Genomic DNA, 21835 nt, shown 5'->3' on the forward strand with positions numbered 1-21835 from the left:
GCAACAACAGGGCAGACATCCTCACCAGCAAGAAGTAAAGGTGGGTAGGCAAAAGCAGTATTGCTTCCCCACACCCTCACCCCTGGCTTCTCTCTATGTGGGCTGTGCTGTGAGGTTCTGCCCACCCTGGAGGAAGGGTCTTCCCACACTTCAGTTAATATTCCTAGCAACTATCCTCACAGCCCAGCCCAGACATGCATCTCTTAGTTGATTTCACATACAATCCTGTTGACAGCAAGATGAACTGTCACAATCCCCTTTATAGCCATTCATGGCCACTCTCTGTGTCTGACCTGCTGTCTTTGAGACTATCAGGTAAAACCTTTGGAACAGATGAACTTGGTAGACCATTAGCTTCCACCTGCTGAAGCTAAGGATGTTATAGCATCTGAAATCTATAGCAGAGATTTCCCGGCTCTTCCATAAGCCATGCACCTGGTGTCCCCACCAACATTCTTGCTTAATGCTTTGATTTATGACTTTATTTTACTCTGTTACTATAAATAAAAAAAAGCCCCCGCAGGCACTTTCGTAAGCCAAACATGTCATTTGGGTCAACCTGAATCCATGTTCCTGGGCCATGATCACTCATACTGAGCTCAGAATAAACTCTGTCTTCTTGCTCTCTCTCTCTCTCTGGAGCGAAAGCTGTGCTTGCATTGGCACCAGCTCTATGCTCTGGAGGGCCTGCAGCTAGCTGCTCGGCTCATCTCCTGCCCTGGTCCTCATATTTTCAGAGGTCTGTCGCCCTTCCTTCTACCAGACTCTCTCCACTCCTGGTTCTCCCTGCAAGTGGACAGATGGGCTCCAAATGCATGGGCCTGGCCCTCAGGCTCTCAGGCCACACTGTCCCTCTCCATCCTGCTTCCTTCCTCCCTGTCCTGCTCTTTAGAAGCACACAACTTTCCTGGTGTGCTTTGCAGATAGGTGATGTGTGTGTGTGTGTGTGTGTGTGTGTGTGTGCTCAGCCCCACAGTTTCTGCTTCTAGCCCTTGGCAAATGTTTTCTTCCCATAACTTCCTGGTCTGTCCCTTAGCCCATGGTACAACCCTGCTGGTAACCACCAAGATGATCTCTCTCCCGTGAGCTTCTGGAGGGTAGCATGTCTGCGACAGTGCCATGTCTGTGTCCTGGTGAGCCTGGCAAATAGCTGGGTCCCAGAATTGGCTCAGGAAGCATACATGTATTCAGGCAGGCAGGCAGGCAGGCAGGCAAGCAAACAAGGTGTCCTTAGGAACCCCTAGGCCTGAGGAGAGAGAGCTGTTCTTCAGGTAGGGCAGCTGGTCTCTGTTCACAGTTACAGAAGATCACAGAAGCAGAGGCTTCTGGGACCTGCAATGTGGCTCCAGGGCTACTTGGTACTCATGTCTAAGACCTTAGCTTGGGCCGACATGTGAGCTTTCACTGGTTTCCTGCCACCTCTACATCATCAGGTTAAGTGTCCCCAATGGGTCATTATGGATGATGTTAACATTATCAGGGAGACAAAAATTTCTAAGTGTTACTTTGAGGGAAATGGTAATTTGGGTTTTACAGACAGAAATCATTCATTTCAGGAAATCAATGAGCGCCTGAAGGAGAGGCTGGCTGACAGCAATGCAGGAATCGATCCTGCCTGATTGAGGGAGAGGGCACCAGGCAGGTGGGTAGAGTTTGGCGAGGAGATTAGAATACTACAGTCTGCACCAGAAGATGCATCCTGGTAAACACTCTGTAAGGTGCAGTGAGGCTCTGAGCGGTTGGGCACGTTGCTTTGTCATCTTGGTGACTGCAATGGCGGTAGATTCTTCAGCGCATGTTTCATTCCTATTAAAAGCCCCCTTGTCTCTCAAGCATGTTAGCGAACCCATTTGCGCAGCTCTGGACCACATCCAAGAGCTGCTCCAGTGTCCATGGTCTCCCAGGGAAAGTCATCGCCTCTTCCCGGGCCTCTCAGGATTGGCACAAAACTGCAGCCGGCATTGGCTTCTTGAACTTTCAGTTCATGACTAGGAAGCGATAACGTTGCCAATGCCCATTTAGCTTCCAGAAATGAAATGTATGTGATAAGCTCTGTTAGACGCCAAGGAACAACTTAAAACGATCACAAAGCAGTCGGCAGAAGGCCTTACAATCTTCTGCAGAGGCTTCCTCCAGTACAAGTAACTGCACAATGGACTCTTAGGCAGGCTGGCCCTGAGACTTCATGGCCGCTGCTAATGAAGGTTATGTTTGTGCCAGTGGGGACAGCCTCATCTACATATGCATGAGGACTCATCTGCATACACTTCACTCCTTGCATCTGCCTAACTTCTGGGCCAGGCTCAGCACTAGGCGGGTGCTGAGAAAGGGGGCACTCTGCTGGTAGGCACTCCCTCAGGATTACTTTGCAGCCACCCTAGGTACCCTGGCTCCTCTGCCTGCCCTCTTCCACTGAGACCAGCACCCTTAAAACAGGGCCAGTGTGGAGGAGATGAACTCATCATTTTGAGTACCTGTGAAGTGGAAGTGGCTCAAAGGTAAAAATCTACCTAATCCATAACTGGTGTGTGTTTCCAATGATGCCAGGGGCTTGGTGGCCAGTGAGCAGGCGGGGAGCTCACTGCCTGTGAAGGAACCCTGACAGCAGCACCCCACTTTGTCCTCTTTGGCAATCGGCAAACAGGATGTCCCCTGCAGGTATGTGTGTGTGTGTGTGTGTGTGTGTGTGTATGTGTGTGTGTGTGTGTGTGTGTGTGTGTGTGTGTGAGAGAGAGAGAGAGAGAGAGAGAGAGAGAGAGAGAGAGAGAGAGAGAGAGAGATCCTGGAGACACCCCCTTTTGACATCCTCAGGTCTTTCACAGAGCTCCAATAGCACAGTGGGCTAGCAGGTGATTATATATATATATATATATATATATATATATATATATATATATTATATATATATATATATATATATATATATATATATATATATCAGGATTGTCATTGGTCTGAGGTGTACCAATTCATCCAGGCTAGCTGGCCAGGGAGATCCACTTGTCTCTACCTGCTCAGTGCTGGGGTTATGCTTGGCTTTCTACACAGATTTTGGGGCTCAAACTCAGGCCCTCCTGCTTCCCAAGTTAAGAGTGTTACTGGCTGGCCATTGCTCCAACCCTGTTCCAATGCTGTTCTCAAAGAAGAACTCCAAAGATTATTTCAAAAATGATGATTTCAATACCAAACATTGCCTTGGTGATGCTCTCTGCCTGGGATATCTTAACGGTTTCTTGTATTTCCCGAAGCTTAAGAGGCACATCAGTGCTGTGATGGAGTCCTGGCTCCCCCTGTGACTGGTGGCAGAGAGATAAGTTCTCCACGGGGCGTTCACACCAGGCTGGGGGGGGGGGGAACCAAGGGGATGTCTAAAGATAATCTCACACTTGACACATGAAAGAGCTGGCAGATCCATTCGCATTTATTGTTTTGTTTATCCAAACCCCGAGGACATCAGCGGAAACGAGGCAGCAGGCAGGGGGAGCCCGGAACTTACCTAGCAACCAAGGAAAAGCTCAGCCTAAAGGATTAAGAAGAGAATTAGAATTAAATCAGGAGGATTGAAGTGACTTCGATGCGATGCCCCCTTTATAATGCTGGAGTCTGAACTTTAAAAAAGACAATACCTTATTGATGAAGAAATCTGATGGGACCCAATAAAAGAAAGCAGGGAGTTTATTATGCTAGGATCAATGGCAGTGTGTTGAGAAATATGTGTTGTTCCACATGAGTAATGGTTGTGTGTGGAGCCGGGCCACAGGCATGCATCCTGCAGACCTGTTTCAGTTCCGGGTTGCTCTGCATTCATGCGATGAGGGCAAGGTCACTGATCCTCTACAGAGACAAGGTGACGAGTCTTTCTATATATCTATCACTTGCATTTTTTTTTTTTGTAAGTCTGAGGGTGATGTAAGCTAAAATTGGGCTTGGGTCCTGGTCACGTAGGACAAAGGTCTGGCCAAGAGTTGTCTGGAGAACTGTTTCTGGCTCTGTTGCTTGCAGGGCCCTGCCCTGATGTTTATAACCTAGTGATGTGGTGGCAAGCAAAGCTGATAAAAGCGTGCTCTACCTAGGAACTCAGGATCTGACCCACAGCTTCCCATGTGCTAGCCAATCCCTGCTCCATTGTGTAGGTAATGAACAGATAAGGACACTTGGAAGCACAGGGCCTGGGTCCCTTCTCCAAGGTCTCACAGCTGGTGAGAGGCAGAGCTAGAAGGGAAATGAGCTCCTTTGTCCTGACATAGGTTGACCTCATCGCTCTGCCTGACCTTTGATGCTACTCTAGTGAACCAAAGGGGAGAGAAGGATGCCTGAAAAGTCAATATTCATGTGAGCACAGTTTGAGCAGAAATCAGAAGAGCCCAGGAGTGAGGAATAGTTAGCTGAACTTATGAATTTGAGTTTGAATCCTTCCTCAGCAGGGATGTCATCAACTTGAGGACAAGGCTGTGCTTGCTGCTTCTCTCACCGCAGAAGCTGGCACGGACCCCGGCAGTTTATCTAGAAAGCTGACCCTCATTACTGGCATGTGCCTTCCATAAAGGCCATGGCCACTGCTATGATATGAACAAGTGTTAAGTGATACATTATTTCCATGTGTTAAATGAGACTTGGTTCCCAGCCCATGGGACTCCTGGGAGACAGTGGGTCCTTTCAGAAGCACAGATTGCTGGGAGGCCTTCAGGTCATTGGTAATATACTGTTGAAGGGTGTGGTAGACTCCAGCCCCTTCCTTTTTTATATCTTTTACTTCCTATCCAAGTGTCCTGGTTAGTTATTTTGTCAACTTGATATACAAGCTAGAGTCATCTGGGAAGAGGAATCTCAACTGAGAATTTTTTTTTTTTTTTTTTTTTACCAGATCACCTGCATATTCTTGATTAATGATCGGCGTGGAAGGTTTAACTCACTGTAGGTGGTGCCACCCCTGGGCAGGTGGTCCTGAGCTGTATAGGAAAGCAGGGTGAGCAAACAAGTAAACCGTACTGTCCCATGCCCTCTGCTTGAGTTTCTTCTGCCCTGCTTCCCAAGTTCCTGCTTTGGCTTCTTTCAGTGCTGGATTGTGAGTGCGAACTGTAAGGTGAAATAAACCCTGTTCTCACACGTTGCTTTTGGTTGGTGTTTTAATCACAACGGACAGCGAAGTAGAACGCCAGGAGATGAGCAGTCTCACTCCTTCCTGCCCTCTCCACCCTGTGGTCCTGAGTTGCCCCAGGCCCAAAACTACAAGGCCAAATGACCGAAGATACTGCTAAATAAACCCTTTCTCTTTGTAAGTTGATCATCCAGGATATATACATGCATATGTATGTATGTATGTATGTATGTATGTATGTATGTATGTATGTATGTATATAGTCTTTAAGTCATTGGTAGCATACTCTTGAAGCATATATATCTGCTGAAGGTTAATTAACAGTTACTGTTTGTTCTTCCCTGGACCATGATATGTTTCTGCAGTTTTACTAATGGTGATTTAGGACCCTGATTCCTCTATTTCATCTCAAAGTGTCATGTTGCTATTCCTACAGAGGCGGCTTCCTCTTGCTGAAGCATAACCGTTAGTAGTTCTCCTGGGAGGTTCCTGATGAACACTCTGCATACCTCTTGCACCGCAGCATGAAGCGGGAATACAATCCACCCAGAAGCCATTGCTGCTGATGGAGGTCTGCAGCTGGTCCGGTGATGTCCGGTCCAATGATGCTCATGTTGGTGGGCTTGCCTTGGCTCTGATAACAGAGTTCCACCATCTGTCTGGAAATGGGGAGGCTGCCTCAAGGCTGTTCTTCAGGGGTGGGTCCTGCACTGGCCATCTGGAGACACATGGTGGCTGAAACTGTCTCCACCTGTCAGAGCAGACAGTGTGTGTGTGTGTGTGTGTGTGTGTGTGTGTGTGTGTGTGTTGTGTGTGTGTTTGCTGTTGGTAGTGCACTGCCCTCATAGTGAATGAGTTCCCTTATGTTCTAGAGTTTATCACCATGGCTTCCGTCCTCCCTCTAGGAGCTACAGTCTTCCAGTGCTTTCTGGATCATTACCTTCTCAGCTCTGTCTGACCTGGTCCTGAATCTTCCCATCCCATTACCTCAGGCCTTGCTTCCCAGACAAGGTCTGTTTACATGGCCCTGGACTTGCTGCCCTATCCATGAAACTTCTGGCACCTGAACCTTCTAAGTCCCTACCGTTCCCCTAAACTCTGTCTTTCGTCCCCTCTGCCTGGAACAGGCTACAGCATTGTCCCAAGTCCTTCCCCTTCCACGTCCATTTCTTCCTCCCTTAGACTTGCTAGACGTGATAGAAGTGGGGACACACACTTTCCCGTGCTTTTTAATTCAAACCACTTGACATGAGTCTGATCAGGTCTCCCAAGGATGAAAGGCCTGAAGAGCTGAGGTCCCTAGCCACCAGTCTGCCAAACTAGCAGGCATTTCAAAGGGCCACTCAAGACCTCACAGAGCTGATCACTTCACTGCTGGAAGCAGACACAGGAAGGAGACAGAAGAAGACACCTGGCTGCTCACTGCCCAACAAGTTTTGAGTCAAGAGGCTCACCTATCAAGGAAGGGGTATTCCGCCAATAAGCAATACACGTGGTGGCCAGCTTAAAATACCCATTTCATCTTCATTCTAGAGACTTCTAGAACTGGTACGTAATTCCAGGATTACAGCTGTTCTTGGAACTTTGAGTGACTTGCTCAAAGGGGCTTTGGTTCCCCCTTTGCTGCTGGGGGCTGTTAGTCTAGGTTGAGGGTCACCGCCTACTCTATGTGTTGGGATGGGGCAATTTCATGCTTTTGTCGTCTTACTTTCTGCATTCGCACTCGTGCATTGGGGTATGAGTTCTGTATTATTTATAACTGGTTGGGATTCAAGGATATTTTAAGATCTGATGATTGCATCTTTCCACACTTTTGGTGAATTATCAACTGTTATCTCTTCAAGCATGGCCCCTTTCCCATTTTCCTCTCTGCTTCCTTTTAAAATCCAAGCACATGTTCTTTAGACTTAGCTGCACCGTGACTTCCCTTCCGTTTCACGCTTCCGCTTTGTGGCTCTCTGGGACACGTTTTGGATAACTTTTTGCATACTCTGCCCACTCTCCCTTAAACTCAGTTCAGAATGCTGCTATCTCCCTCATATTTTTACTGGTTTTATTATTTTTCAAATAATCTTGTTCCCTGTTAATATATGTATGCTTCCTTCTTAAATGTCCTCTGAATTTTTTAAACGTACTAAAAATTTAATATTGCATGTCTGATACTTCCAATATCTAAAGTCTTACTGAATCTACTTTTGCCCCCCTCCTAATCACTTATGATACTTTATTCCTGTATGCACTGTTGGAACGGCTCATCTTCTCAACTGGAAATACTCTGAAATGTATTCCTCCAGAGAGAATTAAAAGATTAATTAATTAATTAATTAATGTATTTATTGTGTGTTTCTGTGCTCACCCCCCTTCCCTGCCCCGCCACCCTGTGTCTTTCACCACATATATTTCCAGAACCAAACTCAGTGGTCAGGCTTGGTGCAAATGCTTTTACCTCTTGAGCTATCTTGTGGTCCTCCAGAGAGAGTCCCCCGTTCCTCATCCCCTTCTCTTCCTGGTTTGGCCCACACCTTTAGGGCTCTGGCCAGTGGCCCTGGCTTCTTTTCATCCTCTGATTCTGTGTTCATGTGGGTGTTCTGGCCATGCCTTTAGGTTAGTACTCAAACATTACACTGGCTCTTTCAGTTCAGTCAGGCCTGTGGTGGTAGGGCAAGGTGTGGCCCTGAAGCAGAGGACTGTGCCCTTCTCCTCAGCACCACAGCAACAGTTCCTCCTTTTGACCTTTGCTTTTGGGGGGCCTCATTTCGAGTGTGTGGGGACTCTGTTTACTTTGGCTGGTCTTTGTTGTTTTGTGTCCTCTCTTACCCTTACTCTCACCCCTTACCTCTTTGCAGTGGCTTTAGCTGTGGCCTTCTGCCTGTAGCCAGTTTGTCTTGGAACGGTAGTACTGTGACCTGGGCATCTATCTCAACGTCATCATTTTTTGACATGGCCATGTGCCAGCTCCTTGTCTCAACCTAGAGCTGTGATTGCTGAAGCAGTCAGATGAGCATCAGCAGCTACAAAGCTTGGGGGGTCCCTTTGAGTGGGATCTTGGACCATCGCTTCCCATCCTGGGTGACTTGGTATCTTTACTGGTCACATCAAACCACAGCTTTCCAGTCCCGCAGTCCTGCAGGCTTGTGGCTTCTCAGCTCTGACCAGCATTGTTTCCTCTGTGTGCCTCATCTGTGGAAAGCAGGTAGCATTACATATCTTGTGAATTTAATTGCACTTGCAGCACAGTACCGGGCGTGAAGACAAGAGGTCTCCCTGACTACGTGTTCAAAATAAGATCTGAAGACCACTTTGGTAGCTGCTGCCTTGTGGGCAGAATCATCTCCAGGTAAAGTCTCCATGTTTCCCGACATGGGCTCATTCCTCCTGGAAGAGCTGCAATTTCTGTGCAAATCCTGGTTCTCGCACTTGATAACTGTAATCACCAGCAAATTGCCTACTTGGGACAAATTCCTGTCAAATTCTGAGAATCAGTCAGTGAGTATCTCCTGAGAGGCAGGCATACAGGGGGCGTGAGGTGGTGTGAAGAAGTCCTAGTACCTGAGCTGTGTGCATATTAGGTGGCTTGAAGAAGGGGCGTAGGGATTCTTGATCAGCTGACCTTGACTTGGGGATATTTTCCTGGGTTGCCCAGGTGACCTGCAGAATCACATGGGTCCCTGGATAAGGAAATGGGCTAAGAGAGCCAGTCATTGTTAAGAGCAAAGTAGGGTTTGCTGTGTTGCTGACTCTGAAAATAGAGAAAAGTGACCCCGAGCCGAGAGGTGCAAGTGACCTCTGCAAGCTGGAGAAGACACAGAGTAGATGATGCCATCTCACGTGAGGGGCCTGCAGGCCCAGCTCCAGAAGAAACATGGCTTTGTCTGCCAACACTGAGTTCAGCCAGTGAGGCCTGTAACAGACCTTGGGCCTCCAGCAGTGGGAGATAGCAGCGTGTGCTGGTTCAAGCCATTGATTTTGCGGAGTTGGTTATAGCAGCTATAGATACCAGGCCTGCACTTAATGGCAAATCATAAAGTCAACTGAGCCACGAGATCTGACTTCAGGGTTGCAGAAGGGGCAGAATCTGTTTACTTTTTGGCCATCTTGGCCGGTAAGGCCCTGAGAACGCCTTTCTACAGATACTCACTTATAGAGCAGCTGCTCCCCAGGCGTCCTCTGAATACCCAGAGGGCGTAAGTGGCCAAGTGCTGGTTCTGGTAGCTGCCCTTGGGTTATGTGACTCCTGTTCTAGACAGAGGACTGGCCCATGTTTGACTGTGCAGCTGTGGGGCCTGAAGCTCTGATAAGGACACTCAATACTGAGAAGAAACCAAGGAGCTACTTCCTGTGGGGAGTGCAGTAGAGTTGTAGGTCGGCCTAGGGAATGTCTTGGTTCAGAATGTGTATGTGGTGAGTGTGTTTGTGTATGCACTTTCTGTATATGTATGTTGTGTTTGTTATGGATATGCTATGTACACATTTTGTGTATGTTTCTGCTTTGTGGCATATATACATATTGTATTGTGTACAGGTGCAGTGTGATGTGACAATGTGTTATGTATGTATATGTGTTTTGTGTTTATTATATATGTGAAGGCATATGTGATCCATGTAGTATTCATGTACATGCATGACATAACACATATGTAGATAGATGTATACATGTGGTATGTTTTAAGTATGTGTATCTGTCTGTTATGTATTTGATTTTTTGCTTTTATTTATTTATTTATTTATTTAGACAGGGTTTCTCTGTGTATCCTTGGCTGTCCTGCACTCATTTTGTGAGCCAGACTGGCCTCGAACTCACAGTGATCCACCTGCCTCTGCCTTCCAAGTGCTGGGATTAAAGGCTTGTGCCACCATACCTGGCTGTGTTTTGTTTTTTTGAGATAGTTACTTTGTGTAGCTCTGGATGTCCTAGAACTCACTCTGTAGACCAGGCTGGCCTTGAACTCTGCCTGCCTCTGCCTCCTGCGTGCAGGAATTAAAGGCATATGGCACCACTGCCCAGCTGTTATGTATTTGTGTGTGTGTGTGTGTGTGTGTGTGTGTGTGTGTGTGTGTGTGAGAGAGAGAGAGAGAGAGAGAGAGAGAGAGAGAGAGAGAGAGAGAGAGAGAGAGAGAGAGATATCTGTGTACCTTATGTATATATACATACCTGTGTGGTATATATTGTGTGTGTGTGTGTGTTTGGTGTATGCATACCTGTTGTGTAGGGGGTATGTGTGTGTTGTATATAGGTGTGTGCTTTACGCTGCTTTTATCTGGGAGGTGCCATTTGAACATGGAGCCCCCTGTAAGAGGAACTTGTCTTTCTATCTGTAGGATCATAAGGTCTGTGTGTCTTTTTTGTCATGGCTGTGCTCACCTCTGCCCTCTGCTGAGCTCCATTCATCTTGACACCTTTGTCTTAGGAGCTGAACACAACACACTGCCTCCTAAAAACATCCACCCAAGCATTTATTTATCCGTGTGACCAGTACTTGGTAAGCACCAACTGTGTCTACAACAAGCCCTCTGCAGCAGCTGGGGTGCTACAGTCGGCCAGTCAGCTGCTTCTTTGCCTTTGTGTCACCTGTAGTGTGTGGAGAGCAGGTAGTCAGGTGGGGCCCGTGTAGTCCCTTGTCCAGCAGCAGCAGGCTCCAGAGAAGTAGTCTTTTCCTGGGGTTTGAGTGAAGACGGGGTAGGCACTAGAGCCTGGGGGCCTGGATTCCAGTGGGAAAATTGTTTGAGTAGAGATGGTGGCTGCAGTGGCCAAGATGTCTGCAGCTATGCCTGATATGCTGGTAAGCGGACCGTCAGCCACCTCCCCTGATATCCTTGTCCTACTTACACTGACAGCTTAGTTCAGGAAGGCACTCTGTGCTGACTGTGGGCTTGACTCTCGCTCTTGATCCCTGACTTACTTAGGTTTCTGTTGCTGTGATAAAACATCATGACCAAAAGCTTCCACTTCCACATCACAGTGCATCATTAAAATAAGTCAGGGCAGGAACCGAAGCAGAGGCCATTGCTCCTCATTGCTTGATCAACTTGCTTTCTTATGTAACTTAGGACCACCTGCCCATGAGTAGCACTGCCCACAGTGAGCTGGGTCCTCCCCTGTCAGCCCTTAGTTAAACAAACAAACAAACAAACAAACAAATAAAATAAAAATCAAATGACACACAGGCTAATCTGGTTGGGGCATTTTCTCAAGTGCACTCTCTCTTCTCAAAGGAATCTGGATTGTGCAAGTTGGCAAAAACAACCAACCAACTAACCAACCAGCCAACCAACCAACCAACCAACCAACCAACCAAACAACAACCAACCAAAAAACCAAATCAGGACAGTCCCTTTCATGCCCCTGTGTCCTGGAGAAGATGGAAGGATGGCTAACTCTTGACTTTGGGTGTGTCTGCTTACAGTCCTCTTCTGCACAAGAGCTCACCGAGTACTAGCCAAGGTCTGTCTTTTCCATGCTGTGATGGTAAAGGCTGTGAATCAGGAAATGGCTGGGCCCGGGATGCCTTCCTGGCGTCCCTGGCTACCTCTTATCTTACTGTCATCTCATCTCATCTGTCACATCCATCAGGCTTTGTGAAGGTGGGGAGCTCCCCTCCTGCTCCAGGTGGCCCATTTCCATTTCTCTCTCTGATGGGAAGCTTGGTCCCAGCTGGGGACTATGTCCCGGACACTTCAGGGTGCTGCAGACGGTGTATGGGTGCTGTGGCCACCCCAAGAGGCCAGCTCTGAAAGCCTTGGTCTGACATTCCTGCTCTAACAGGCTCAGGAAGCAGAGCAGATGGACGGCCATCTGTCCCTGAAGAAATATGGGAAGGTTTTCAATCAATATTTCACAGAGTCTGAAGAGGCTCTCCTCCTGACAACTGTCTTCAAGGTCACTTCTATTCTGAGGTGTGTGTTCACTAATCACCGTCCCCAGTCTCCTAGGAGGCAATGACTGTGTGTCAGCAGTGGGGGAGGATGAGCTGAGTCCCGAGCCTTGGTTATGGACAGTCTGCACTAGAAACTCAGGACACCAGTCAGAGGGACATCTAGGGAGAAACTTCCTGTTCTGTCACCCTCAGAAGCCTCCCCTATTGATCTCTGTTTGCAGCAGAGGGGCCACTCTGCTTGCTTACATCCCTTGTGGTCCGGTGAGGTTCTGATGTATCTTCCCATTGGTTTTTTTTGGGGGGGGGGGGAGGATTGTATATCCCATTAAGGGAGCCTCACTGCCTGAATGAGCCCAGCCTGATGGCCATTTATCACAGTGCCTCTCCAGTCCTGTCACATCCTCTTCACTTGGTGGCCCTGTATCCTCACCCTCCCTGGGGACATTAAGCATTGCTGGCCTCTCTGATGGACCTCAATATGGCCCATTTACATGATTAGAATGAAAACACTGCTGGGTTGAGGCTCTTCGAAATGACTTAGACCGTGTAAAGAGGATGTGACCTGTGCTCTGGGTTGGGTGTTGGGAGTCGGGGGTGGGGGGTGGGAGGTTGGGGAGGGGGGCTGGCGGGCCGGAGGAGGAGAGGCAGGGTGTGGGGCGAATGTAACCACACATCTGGCCAGCCATGAAAAGCAAGAACTCAGCCCCCCTCCCTTCCAGCCCTGCTCCCTCTGCTGAAGGGCTCTGAAGCCTTTCTTGTAAAGCTTTCCTTCCCTCCTGGAGTGGGGAGACGCATTTGCTTGGGAATCAGCTCAGAGGAGTTTTGCGAAGGAGAAGAAAGCTGACCCCTCCAAGTGAAGGACAGGAAGGCAGGAGCAGGGCCAGCCCTTGGCTAATTGTTCAAGACAACGAAGGCATCTTGACATATATTAGTTTTTCTTCCCCTCATCTTCCTCTCCAGATCTGAGGTTAGGAGGCTTCAGGGCTGGACAGTGGGAGGGCAGGGACACGCAGCCCCACACCCTGTGGCAGGTATGAGGGCCGAGGGGCTGGGGAAGAGAGTAAAGCCCCTTTGACTTCCTGGTGGTCCATCTTTGTTATTCCCTCATAGCTCCCTGTGGGGGTGGAGACAGGCGGAAGCTTTAACTCTGCGTATCTCTGTAGGTGCCCATCATGCGGCAACAGCGAATTGTCACAGCTCACAGAGGCAACAATCCAGGCTACTGAGAGCAGCTGGTCAGCTCTGTTAGGAAGCAAGGGCTGCAGTCTGGCAGGCAGGGGCAGCTGCAGCTCAGAGTAGCAGGCTTTAGTATCACCATGGAAGTGCTCCTGCCTCCCGCAAAGCATCCCCCTCAGGCTATACATCCTCCAGTGTCCATCCTGCCTCTCCAGAGGGGCTGAGACAGGAATCCTGCTGTGTCCACCCTCTACCCTAGTCTCCCTCTGTGCTCTGGGCCAGCTAATGAACCAGGGCCACCTCCTGCCTCTAGCTCAGCCTGCCAACTCCATGGGGGTGCCCTGTGGCACCTTTCATCTAGCCTGTGATCTGCCGGTAAGGAGACAGGTCTTCCTTTTTAGGATAAGCACTCCCATCTTTATGATGTCAGCCTTACTGTAACTTCTTCTGGGGGCTTTCCATGTTGCCTACCTGTTTAGATCCTCTTTAACCCACCTGGGCCCCTACCTTTGCCAATCACAACACTACCCAGTAACCACTTAGTGCTGCTCATCCTCTGCTCATCCACTCAGCTGGCTCCTGCTCTGCATCCTTAAGGGCCCCCGACCCTCTGTAAGCACCACTGCAAGGTGTGCTGTTGAGAGACAAGTGCCAAGGCAGCAGATGCAGAGCGCACAGCCCTGGCACAGCTGCCAGCATCTCCACACAGTGATTCATAGATATTGAAGTTCAGTGATAGTGTCTGTCCTTAAAGGTCATCTTCACAGTCCCCTCTAAATATTCATTTATATTTTGTGCCTTGGAATGAGGACATTTTTCTCTCTTTTTTGACCCTTAGGAGCTGAGATGATATGGCATAGAGCAGAGTATCTGTTCATTAAGTGTAATTTTCACCAGTTTTTTTTTTTTTCAAGAAAGGGCTTCTCTGTGTCACCCTGACTGTCCTGGACTGACTTTAGAGACCAGGTTGGCCTCGAATTCACAGTGATCTGCTGTCTTCCAAGTGCTGGGATTAAACCTGGCTTTTTTTTTTTTTTTTTTTTGGTTTATGTTTGTTTGTTTTGGGTATTAAAATACTTTATTTGAAGAAATGATACAAATTACAAACTAAAGAACTTAACTCAAGTGGATGTTTTAGTGTGACTTATAGAATGGATAAGGGCAGTCCAATATGCATAGACTGTTTCAGTAACTAGTAAAGTCACGTGGCTCGGGGTAAATTAGCTCAGCTCTCATCACTGTGTCTCAGGGTGTGCTTGTTGAAGAGATTTTGCCATGCTAGATTGGGGGGCTCACATCTTGTTCAAGTTAGCCACGTGGCCACCCAGTTCTTTGGATTTCACCTGTTCATTCAGGTAATGCGTCTCAATGAGGTCACATAAATGGGCGTCATTTTTGTCTGTGGCCAGTTTGTGACGTTCCAGCAGCGACTGATTCACATTCTTTCCCACGTGCATTGCACACTCCGTGGCGCTCAGCCCACTCTCCCAGTCATCACAGTCTGGGTTCTTGATATCCTGCGGGAAGATTTGGCCACCTCATTGGTTCTGCAGCTTCGTGAGTTTCTCAGCATGCTCCCCCTCCTCATGAGACTGGCGGGGGGAATATTTGAAAACAAGTTCTTCAGAGCCACATCATTCTGGTCGAAGTAGCAAGACAGACAGACAGATGTAGGTGGCACACAATTCCAGGTTGATCTGTCGGTTGCTGGCAGCCCTGGAATCCTGGTGGTGGTTCTGGCACACTTGCAAGGGAGATGTGGTGGCCATGGAGGCGGTGGGGCAGGGCTGGGTGGCAACACTGGAGCAATGGAGTGAAGAAGTTGCAAAGGGCTCAGGCTCTGCCTGCCAGCTGGGGTCAGAGGGGTGGAGCACCGGTTCTGTTTAAGCACTGTTGAAGCAGGAAACTGTGGTGACTCTGGGTGAGAATGTCTGCCATCTGGGTTTTGAATTAAGAAAATTGCAGGCACATACAGGCAGCATTGCCGCATCCTGTCCAATGTCACCTTGATGATGGGGTGCCCTGGGAGACTCTGGTGCAGTGGCTGGAATGAGGTCAAGCATGGACTTTATTTTATGTTTTAATGAGAGAGTAGAAATCCAGGCTTGACCCCTTCTCTGTGTGCGCATGGGGCCTGTGTTAGTTCCTTTTCTGTTACTGTGATAAAACTCCATGACCAAGGCAACTCATAGAAGAAAGACATTAGTTTGGCTTGAGGTCCTAGAGGGTTAGTCTATAATGGTGTGGAGAGCAAGGTAGCAGGCTGGCACAGCAGCAGGAGGAGGAAGCTGAGCGCTCTTGTCCTGAGCTGCATACAGGAAGCAGAGAGATCAAACTGGAAGCAGACAAGTATTAACACACTCAAAGTCCGACCCCAGTGACGTACTTCCTCCAGCAAGCTTATACCACCTAAACCTCCCTAAACAGTGCCATCAGCTAGGGACTGTGTGTTCAAATGCCCGAGACTAGGGGGGACATTTCTCTTCAATCCACTACAGGGCTTTACAGTACATGGAGCTGCCACTATCTCTGGAGTAGGCTAGGTATCTATGCAGTGGGATATGTCCAGGCCTTCTGGGCAGTGAGGGATGCAATAGAAGGCTGTGGCTTCTGTTCAAGGTCTGTGGTGCATGGAAGGTCACAGCACGGACCTGGACTCCACGAGTGACAGTGAGACCTTTTCACAATGCCATTGCTTCTTTCTTTTAGCATCAGCCAAATGTGGTGACTACAATGTGAAAGAGAGGGCCACCCATATGTTCATTTGGTTTGGATGAGCTAACTACTTGTGTTCGGGCTGCTAAGTCAGTCCTATGTGACTAGATGACACATAGTCTTTCTGATGGACACTGGGGGACTATCTCTGAGCGCTTGACTCCTGGCTGGGAATCAGAGCCGTAAAACCCTAGGGATCCCTGGGCTGGTGTAGCTGCAAAGCAGTGCCCTGCCTGCTCTTCCCAGCCTGGTTCCTGAATATTTACCTAGTTGAGAAGATCCAGGCCTGATGGTTCCTCAGTGGATGAGCTTTTGAACCACATTCTGAGCAGCAGTGAATCCATCTCTTATGGTTCCTCTTCAGTTCCTTGAACCTGCTGCCTGGGCAAGGCCAGCCTGGCTTACCAGCTTCCAGAAAAGAAGGGGGTAGGTACAATCATAATGACACTAGGACGAGCCCCATAGCCCACCAGGGAGCTACCTCTGTAAGCATATAGTGCTTTGGTCCCTCAGCATCCCACTGTATGTTCTGGGTGGAAGAAATTGTGACTGAGATTTGAGTTCGGCAGCAGGAATCAGCTGTGGCCTCGCCCCCATCTTTCCTCTCTCCCAGAGTTCCTCTTCTCACATCTTTTCTCTGCAATTTGGGAGGATAATACCAATTGAAGTGGGGGCATCCTTTGTTGGGGAGGAGACAAGCAATCCACTGAGCCATATAAAACCAACAGCCACTGGGGAGGCCATTCCATCCAGCTCTGGTTGTTGGGAAATCTAGTCTGGGGTCCATCTGGCTCTGTTGTGGCTTTGAATCTCCATGGAAACTACCAGGTAGCTGGAAGCATAGGCGTGTCAAAGTTTTTCAACCATCATTATTTTAAAGGATCTTGCTTCCTTGTCCACATTCACATGGTGGTTTCTATGGAAACAGCCAGAATAAGGAAGAGGTAAATTCTGGCCATTTCTTATGATCCGTCTGTCCATGCAAGAACAGAAAGGAAGGAAAAAAAAAAAGGGGGGGGGTTGCGGGCAAAATGGATGGAGAGCCTAGTACTAACCTCCAGATAGGAGCCACGGCCTCTGGGCTGGGATCATGATTTGGGGCAGCTTTTTCCATGCCGGGGGCTCTGAGTCAGATCTGAATCTTTGGCAACTTTTCTGTCTTTTGCGCTGGGGATTACCCCTTTGGGGCAGGTGCCATGGAGCCAGAAAGGGAAGAAAACATTCCTGAAGAAACTTCATCCTACGCGTGCTCAAATGCTGATAGCTAGACCTCTCACATAAGGACCTGCCAAGGCCCACATGCCCACATGCGACCCCAGACCGCTTGTGGATGAGAAGTTTAGCCAAGAGCAAAGAGCAAGGATTCCTCCTGGGCTTCTTAAGGCCTTTCCAAGCCCTGCTGGGTGGAACCAAGAGAAAGAGCAGTTAAGTCCAGGAGTTAGCATCTCAATGGTACCGTGTTCTGAGGCTGACGTGTTGCTGGTCTTTGGCATTTAGCGCATGTGCCCACCCCAGAGCCTTGTCTGCCTGGTGCTGTGTATTACTGCTTTGTCTGCAGCAAGTGTCTTTGCATGTGTGATTGACTTAAAGATCTTGGGATGAGATCACCCTGAATTTACAATGGTAATATGAAACAGGTAATTTAAAAGTGGTGGGAAATGACACAGGTGTGTTCACGTAGGTGGCAGGTGGCAGGTGGCAGGTGTGTGTGTGTGTGTGTGTGTTTCTACAGGTGCATATGCATGTGTGTCTACATATGTGTGGAGGCTGAAAGTCAACCTTAGGTGTTGTTTCTCAAGAGCTGTCCATCTTTTTGTCTGAGACAGGGCCCCTCCCTGGGACCCGGGCTTTCTGATTAGGTCAGGCTGGCTGGCCAGTGAACCGCAGGGATTCATGTACCTCTACCTCTTCAGCATGCCACCACCTGGTTTTACATATGAATGATAGGGATCAAATGTAGGCCCTCACATTTGTATGGTAGGCGGGGTTTACTTTCTGAATTATCCCCTCAGCCTCCAATACCACGTTAAAAAAAAAATTAACTTGTTCTTTGACAATACATCCTGGCCATACCCATCCCTCCGCCATCTTTTGTCTTCCTCACCGCTCCCCCCTCCCCTATCCCACCGTCTCTTCTGCTTCCTCTGTGACCCACTGGGTTTAACTAGGGCCACTTTCATGGGCACGAGTGTAGAGTCACCTGCTGGAGTACCAGTAAGTCATCAGCAGCCACATCACTGAATGCAATGACTTCCAACCTTCCAGCAGCCCTGGACTGCCATTCTCTCTCCTGGACAGGCTCTATGGACCCGCCTCCACCTATAACTGAACGTTTATTGGTTCAGTCTTGCGGAGACCCTGTAGAGGCAACCATAACAGAGTTCACCAGTGTCATGACCACGGCATTACATCCCTGATCCAGTACTTGGGAGATAGCAGTAAGAGAATCATGAAGCCAAGGTCACCTTCAGCTATATAGAAAGTTTGGAGCCCTCCTGGGGATAGATGAGACTCTGTCTCAAAGGGGGGAAAAGGGCAAAATAAAGAACAAATCATGTGGTGATCTCACAGACACAGAAACCTATTGCTCTTCTTGATGGGACCACTCTGCACAGGGGAGTGGAGGCTGTCCCATTAGTGGGGTGGGTCTGAATAATTACCTCAGGTCAGGGTAGAGAGGATTTAATGTTGTCAACAAATTGTCCAGAACTGGCGATAGCAGATTAGTGCCTACCAGCCAGGGAGAGAGGGTGGGAAGGGCTGGTGAAGGGTTTGAATTTCTTTTGGGCAGGACATTTATGCTATAAAATGAGGTGGCTGTGATGGGTTCACGACTCTGTGAATACACTGATAACCACTTAATTACACATTATTTTTGTATAACATGAACATTATATATGCTCATGTATGTGTGTGCAGATACACCTGTGTGCATCAACACATGTACGCAGGTGCGTGTGGAAGCTAGAGAACTTACATGCCAGTCCTTAGGAGCCCTCCACCCACCCCACCCCCACCCCCCCTTTTTTTTTGAGGCAGGGTCTTTCACAGGCTTGGAACTTGCCAAGTAGACTAGGCTGGCCAGGTAGCGGGGGGCCTGGGATCTTTCTGTCTCTGTCTCTCCTGTACTGAGATTACAGGCGTGTGCGCTCCCACCTGGCATTTGTATGTGGGTCTAGGGTTGAACGCAAACCCTCATACTTCACGCACTGAGTTACTACCCAGCTCCCTAGTTGTACACTTTTACACACTGTATGCAAATTATGTCTTAACAAGGCTGTTAAAAAAAAAAAAAAAAAACCTCTTACCATGAAACCAGCTTTTCAGACTCAACATGAGAATGTGATCCCATGACACTGACCCTTCTCTCCCTGGCTCATTTCACTTTCGTCCTGTCCTCCAGATCTATCTGTGCCACCATCTCTCAGATAACACAGTAGGCAGGCAATGGAAGGAAGGAGATAGATCCGCATTGTGGATTCCAAATTTGCTGACAGAATGGCTTTTAGTGTTCTTCCCACTGATGAGTGATGGGTCGGTGAAACAACGGTCACTGTCTTAATTTCCTTTCCTGTAGTAAAATATACGGATAGAAGCAACCTGAGGGAGAAAGGGCTGATTTTATCTCACAGTTCTAGAAGTATGTAATCCATCATGGCTGGGAAGACACGGCGGAAGGCAGGCAAGGCAAGGAAGCTGCGGGGAAGGCCTGTGCTCAGAAGTGCTGAGTCACAGGACTCGTGACTCAGCTCATTTCCATAGCACCCGTGCTTTTCCTGGCCACGCTCTGTTTGTTAATGTGGCCCAGGTGGTGAAGGCTTTCCAGTCCTTGGGCAAAGAGCTGATTTTGCATTTAAATCTTGTCCCCCGTCTCTTGCCCTACTCTTCCTGCTACGGTGCCAGCTCAGGACACGTGTGTTGAGACCACTGTCCTTCATTGGTCACTGATCTGTGATCAGCGTTGGCACCAGGGGTCCTCAGAGAGTTGGGGATGCTGTGGCCCCAATGGGAACTTCGTTCTTCCTGGCCATAGCCCTTGATGACTCTACCTACTATCTAGAACTTGCATAGTTTCAAATACATCTTTGGTAGCTATGATGGTTAGGTAGGTATGGCATGGGGCCATGTGTTTAAATGCTTGGCCCATAGGGAGTGGCACTATTAGAAGATGTGGTCTTGTTGGAGTAAGGGGGATCTTGCTGGAGGAAGCGTGTCACTGGAGGAAGTGTATCACCCTGGGGGAGGGCTTTGAGGTCTCCTATGCCTCAGGCACACCAGCATGGTACACAGTCTCCTTCTGCTGCCTGTGGTTCAAGATGTAGAACTTTCTTTTGTTTTCAGTGTGGCACACAATCTCTCCTGCTGCCTGGGGATCAAGATATAGACCTCTCAGCTTCATCTTCAGCACCACGTGTCTTGCCATGGTTTCCCCCTCTGTAATGGTAATGCATTAAACCTCTGAAATTGTAAGGCAGCCCCAATGAAATGATGTTCTTTAAAAGAGTTGCCTTGGTCATGGTGTCTTTTCACAGCAATAAATCCGTAAGACAGTAGCCAGTTCCCAAGCCCTGAGTACCCGGAGAGGCCTGCTAGGGAGAATCTCTCAGCGAAGGTGACCTTCGCTCATATCCCCTCCCTTGCTTCTCCTGACATTTCCTCGCTGCAGGTGTATGGCTTCCTTCCTGGTTAATATTTAAATATAAAAGCATCAAATGAATTTTTAAGAAGTAATTAAGCTTCTTTATTTCTGCTTAAAGACTTGAGGGAGGAGCGTCTTCCTTGTAGAAAGCCCTGATTGCCCTGGGCTCTAGCTCAGAGGGCAGTCAGTACAGGGGTGGGGTGTGGGTGGGTGGTCTTCCAGTCTCCTTGTGAATGTTCCCAGCCCTCCTGAATTCTGTCCTTTGCCCTTTTGCCCCTCACACCCTTGGTCAAGGCTGTTCTTACCTTTACGTGGCAATCATAGATGCTGTAAACTTACCTTTCTCTTGGGCCTAGAGCCCATTGTCCTGACCCCTCCCCTAGGTGGCCCAGGGTTTCTCTGACCCTCTGGGCCAAGCCTAGATCTGGCTTCCTGATGTGTTCTTACCTATCTGTTCCTCTTGGACCCTTCTCTTCCTCCTGTCATTTACCCCATCACCTACTGCCATCCCCATAATGGTCAAACCCTAGTCTACATCACCCACCATTTGCTCCCTGAGGTTCTTTGGCCCTAAGGTTTTCTGTTGACTGCACAGACTCCCTCCTGGAGCCCCAGAACCCACCACCATCCTGAGCCTTCCTCTGGCTTTTCCATGAGGATGCACCACCCTTCCCTGGCATCCCTACCCTGGAAGGGGGCAGTTCACACTGTGGTTCTTACAGTGAGCAGAAACTGGGCTCAGATTCTCTGCTGTGGCAGGATGCACAGCCTCATCTCCAGGGTAGTGATCATCACGTGACTGCCTTCCCACTGAGCAGAGCAACTGTGCCTACAACCTCCCTTCTTTCTTCTTCACAGTTTCAGTTGCAGCAGATTTCATTTGAGGCTGGAAGGTGGGTAGGAGTGCTACCCTTCCCCCAGGATTTTCTTCCTCCAGACTTCCTCCTTTCAGCCTGTTTAATCATGGTGATTTTATAATTACATCATTGTATTAAATAAAAACCTTTCTTATCTCCAACAGAGTGGACCTCTTTAGGACCAAGTGTGTTCGTTCCCTATTCCTGCTGTACCAAGGTAATTGTAACTAGGCTTAGAGGCTGACAGTGATGCACATTTCTTACCTTCAGTTCAGGAGCCAGATGGATAGTGCAGAGCATGCTCTCCTGCTGGGTCTGCCCTCTCCAGCTTCTAGGGAACCTATATCTCTGGGCTCACTGGCCTTTCCTCTTTGTCTTCAGAACTGACCATGCAGCATCCACCAATTTCTTTTCCTCTGACCTTGCCTCTGGCATCCTGTTAGCTTTCTGTCACCAAGGCAATACCTGAGGTGAA

General features: G+C 48.6%; 1 pseudogene across 1 annotated transcript; it reads right to left on the reverse strand.

Annotated features, from left to right (window-relative positions):
• Positions 1-14374: 14374 nt before the first annotated feature.
• Positions 14375-14918, reverse strand: LOC311588476 (ferritin heavy chain-like; annotated as a pseudogene). Its single transcript has one exon. The product of its transcript is annotated as a ferritin heavy chain-like (transcript).
• Positions 14919-21835: the final 6917 nt, after the last annotated feature.

The sequence above is a fragment of the Acomys minous genome (genome assembly GCF_964271855.1).
Source record: "Acomys minous genome assembly, chromosome: 2".
Lineage (NCBI taxonomy): Eukaryota > Metazoa > Chordata > Mammalia > Rodentia > Muridae > Acomys > Acomys minous.